Source organism: Somniosus microcephalus, chromosome 20 (assembly GCF_052327205.1).
Source record: "Somniosus microcephalus isolate GS21.2 chromosome 20, FLI_Smic_1.0, whole genome shotgun sequence".
In the NCBI taxonomy this organism is placed as follows: domain Eukaryota; kingdom Metazoa; phylum Chordata; class Chondrichthyes; order Squaliformes; family Somniosidae; genus Somniosus; species Somniosus microcephalus.
Window position 1 is genome coordinate 71,201,523 of NC_141006.1, and position 5,832 is coordinate 71,207,354.

Genomic DNA, 5,832 nt, shown 5'->3' on the forward strand with positions numbered 1-5,832 from the left:
GCAGGTCAGAGGCTGGGTATTCTGCAGCGAGTGTCTCACCTCCTGACTCCCCAAAGCCTTTCCACCATCTACAAGGCACAAGTAAGGAGTGTGATGGAATACTCTCCACTTGCCTGGATGAGTGCAGCTCCAACAACACTCAAGAAGCTCGACACCATCCAGGACAAAGCAGCCCGCTTGATTGGCACCCCATCCACCACCTTAAACATTCACTCCCTCCACCACTGGCGCACCGTGGCTGCAGTGTGTACCATCTACAAGATGCACTGCAGCAACTCACCAAGGCTTCTTCGGCAGCACCTCCCAAACCCACGGCCTCTACCACCTAGAAGGACAAGGGCAGCAGGCGCATGGGAACACCACCACCTCCAAGTTCCCCTCCAAGTTACACATCATCCTGACTTAGAAGTATATCGGCCGATCCTTCATCGTCGCTGGGTCAAAATCCTGGAACTCCCTCCCTAACAGCACTGTGGGAGCACCTTCACCACACGGACTGCAGCGGTTCAAGAAGGTGGCTCACCACCATCTTCTCAAGGGCAATTAGGGATGGGCAATAAATGCTGGCCTTGCCAGCGACACCCACATCCCATTAAAAAAAACGAATTAAAAAACTCACACAAACACACACCCCAACACACACACTCATTCACACACACACACTCACACTCACTCACACACACACTCACTCACACACACACACTCACACGCACACACACTCACACACACACTCACACTCACTCACACACACACTCACACTCACTCACACACACACTCACACACACTCACAGACACACACACACAACCAACACACACACACACACACACACAACACACACACACTCATACACACACAACACACACACACTCACACACACACTCACAGACACACTCACACACACACACCAACACACACACTCACACACACACAACACACACACACTCATACACACACAACACACACACACTCATACACACACACACTCACACACACACTCACAGACACACTCACACACACACACCAACACACACACTCACACACACACAACACACACACACTCATACACAAACACACACACACTCACACACACACACTCACTCACTCACACACACACTCACACACACACACACAACACACACACACTCATACACACACAACACACACACACTCACACACACACTCACTCACACACACTCCCTCACTCACACACACTCATTCACACACACACACTCACACACACTCCCTCACTCACACACACTCATTCACACACACACACTCACACACACTCCCTCACTCACACACACACTCACACTCACTCACACACACACTCACACTCACACACACACTCATTCACACACACACTCACACTCACTCACACACACACACACACACTCATTCACACTCCCTCACTCACACACACTCCCTCACTCACACACACTCATTCACACACACACTCACACTCACTCACACACACACTCACACTCATTCACACACACACACTCATTCACACACACACTCACACTCACTCACACACTCACACTCACTCACACACTCACTCACACACACACACTCATACACACACACACTCACACTCACACACACACACTCACACACACACTCACACACACACACACACACACACACACACACACTCACACTCATTCACACACTCACACTCACTCACACACTCACTCACACTCATTCACACACACACACTCATTCACACACACACACACTCACACTCACTCACACACACACACTCACACACACACTCACTCACACACACACACTCATACACACACACACTCACACTCACACACACACACTCACACACACACTCACACACACACACACACACACACACACACACTCACACTCATTCACACACTCACACTCACTCACACACTCACTCACACTCATTCACACACACACACTCATTCACACACACACACACTCACACTCACTCACACACACACACTCACACACACTCACACACACACACACTCACACACACTCCCAGACACACACTCACACACACACACACAGACAGGATGTTTTAAAAAAGAAAGACTTGCATTTATATAGTGCCTTTCATGACCACCGGACATCTCAAAGTGCAGTCACTGTTGTAATGTAGGAAACACGGCAGCCAATTTGCGCACAGCAAGCTCCCACAAACAGCAATGTGATAATGACCAGATAATCTGTTTTTGTTATGTTAATTGAGGGATAAATATTGGCCCCAGGACACCGGGGAGAACTCCCCTGCTCTTCTTCGAAATAGTGCCATGGGATCTTTTACGTCCACCTGAGAGAGCAGATGGGGCCTCGGTTTAACGTCTCATCTGAAAGACGGCACCTCCGACAGTGCGGCACTCCCTCGGCAGTGCACTGGAGTGTCAGCCTAGATTTTTGTGCTCAAGTCTCTGGAGTGGGACTGTGGACCCACAACCTTCTGACTCAGAGGTAATCATATCACTACTGTACATTGTTTTTTCAAACAATTCGTCAGGTTGGTAAACAGTAGTGTTGTGATGATGTAATCAGATCTGATGCTATATATCTGGAGCTCGCGTGGCAGAGAAACACCAACACAGACTAGTTGAACCAAAAATCCGGTTTCCGTGTTGTAGTTTCTACGTAATTCCATGTAATTTATTTTCATTTTGCAATTGAAAAAGGAAGAGTAGTCTCCTGCGGCAGCATAAATTTCCCATCTCAAATCAGCGCAGGGAGCATCAGTGGAGACATCAGAACAGCCTGCTCCTCTTCTCATCTGCGCCAGTTTAACGGGATCCAAATCTGTTCATCTTGATATCGCTTCATATGTTTGATGGATTTTAGAAGTGTCAACTAAAGGGACGATACTGCTAATGTCTGTATGCCATAAGGGACTTCGCTTTCCAATTAAAATTTATAACTGTTGTAGGAAGGGTTGCAGCCTTCTGGAAAAAAAATCTTTATTCTTTATCAACAATAGATTATTCATTAACCCAACACAGGTACAAGTCAAAATCCTACACAGTAGACACAAAGGTGGGCAAGGGTTTTTGTGGTACAACTTTTTCTGTCGAATTTACTATTGCGTTTTATAGAGTGGAATACGATTCAGTCAATTCCAAAAGGCCATTCTGCGACTAACAGCATTAGGCAGTTGTATATAAAATGATTCACGAGAGTTACCCAGCAGAGTTTTATGATTAGAGATTGTGCTAATGTTGATGGCTGCCATATCTTTCACCAAAATAAAACCTCGTAGGTCGTAGAGTAATGGAGAAGATTTATTTTTAAACTTTGTTTCGCAATAATGCTTGGATTTAAAAAGAAAAATTGAATGCTCAATACATGATTTGTTTCAGAGGCATAAATTTTAAAGGCATTTTGACTGTGTTCTGAATATTTTGTCAGAATTCAACATTAAGCAAGACTTGCAGTTTTCTCAAAAGAAAATTGCATAGAAATGAGTAATTTTTGTTCCTAATCTTTTATTGAATTGAATCCAGAGGGCAATACGAATTATTTTCCCATCACAGAAATCAAGAGGGCTAGAAATTAGCTGAGTGCATTTCAGTGACTGTTCCCTCACAGCTATTTACCTCCCACTTGTCTTCATTGTAAACACAACTACGCTCTCGAGCTAGAGGGGCCGAGCTGAACCTGTCCAGAGAGAGCGCCCTCTTCAGATTTTACAGCTCACTACAACCCAGTAAAACGTGGGTAAGATCACAATCCACAGACAACATTATACGCTACCGAAAGGGCTGCTGTGAACTGAAACAAGACAACATATCTTGCTAAAGCAAACGCAAAGAATATGGCGCGGGAGAGTTTGTTCTTCATGTATGACCTTTTTGAAGCTTCGATTTTCTGAATCAAATGTGCAGGATGTGTTTGCAGGCTAGCTAATCGAGTAAGGAAATCTAGACTGGCAAATCCTAATAGGTTTTGCATGTACTGAATTCTTCCTGTTCTGTTAGGTCTATTGATACATGACAACCAGTAGGCCTCTTGGAAATTCATTTAGAAATAATTTATAAAAACATTCTACACATACTAATTCAGTCTGTGCTATAGCTGCAGCACAGCATAGTTGCACCTTATTTTAACAAAGGAGATGATCAGATGCTAAAATATTCTATCAATATAATCTTTTTTGCAATGCTAAAAAATTAAGTTCTTATCTTTGCTACCAAAGCAAAATTGGAACATCTTTAGAGCAGGACAGTTCTGAAGGTTGGTGTGAATTCTCTCTACAAGATAATTGTTGGTAAATGAAGGATGCTCCTTTCTCTTCATTGTTGTATTGCACTGTTTGCTCAATCCTTCCATTAACGTGAACCACAATTACAGTATCCTCTGAGGGAAGAGCGGAAAGAATGATTGGATGCAGCTGTGGCATCCCTAAAATATCAGTTCTCTCCGTTTCTATCGCCAGTCATCTGCTGTTTTATTCTTTTCAAACCTTGTTGGCAGCCTGTATTATGGACCTTGGCCCTTTACCTTGGTTTCTCAGGTTTTTTTAAATGGATGATATTGAATCGTTCTAAACTGTGAAAAAAATATATATATACATTCTTTCCCATTCCCCTGCAATATTCCCCCATACTCATCTAAAGCAAGAAAGACTTGCATTTATATAGCGCCTTTCACGTCCCAAAGCCCTTTACAGCCAATGAAGTACTTTTTGAAGTGTAGTCACTGTTGTAATGTGGGAAACGCAGCAGCCAATTTGCGCACAGCAAGCTCCCACAAACAGCAATGTGAATGTGATGAAATATATTCCATTCATCACTGCCTGTTTTCTGTGTCTTGTAACTGCCTGCTTTCTGTGTCTTTTCCCTTCCCCCAGTCCTCATGTATTATGTATTGGAATGTGCTGGAACTGGTTGTGTGCAGGGCTCCGCCCATACCTGGCTCCTTTGTAATCTAAGTTCAGTCGGGCATCAGCCTCCTGAAGGAAGACATCTCTCTATTTTACTTTTGTTCTGCTAACTTCGAGTCTCGGAATAATTGAGGCACATCAATTTTATTAACTCAATTTTCAACACTATGGATCAACTCCTGAAACCCGAACGTTTGGATTTGGATCAACATGCTCCGGACGCATCAGCACGCTTCGGACACTGGTTTGACTGTATGGAATTCTTCCTGGACAATTCCGCAGCCGTCAAAGACGCTACGGACACTGCGAAGATGAGACTCGGAATGCTACGGAATTGGGTAAGCCACCGGGTTTACCCCCTCATCCAAGACGCCGATACGTACCTGGCCGCCTGCAACACCTTAAAGGCGCATTACCAGCAGCCTACGAATGAGGTGTATGCTAGGCATCTACTCGCTACTCGCGCACAGCGACCTGGGGAATCGGTGGAGGAGTTCCTAAGCATCCTGAAAAAGCTTGGCAAGGACTGTAAGTGCCGAGATGTAAAAGCCGCAGTGTACACCGACGAGCTTGTTCGCGATGCCTTTATCACAGGCCTCAGCTCCACTCACATCCGGCAAAGACTGCTGGAAAAAACGGAGTTGGACCTGAAACAGGCTGCGGACACCGCGCGGTCCCTGGAGATGGCCCAGAGAAACTCGGACGCCTACTCTTCAGCCCGCGCCGCCCACGCCGCCACGTGTGCGCCGAGGGCGCCGCCATCTTGGAAGGCATCTTCCCCGCCCGGCAGCCCGACACCGGCGGGGCCCAGCTCTCCCCCCAGAAGCCCTACGACAGCCGCGACGCGTCAAGGACCCAACTGCTACTTCTGCGGGCAGCCAAAGCACACCAGAAACCTGTGCCCGGCGAAAGGCACCACCTGCTTTAAGTGCGGTAAGAAGGGGCACTT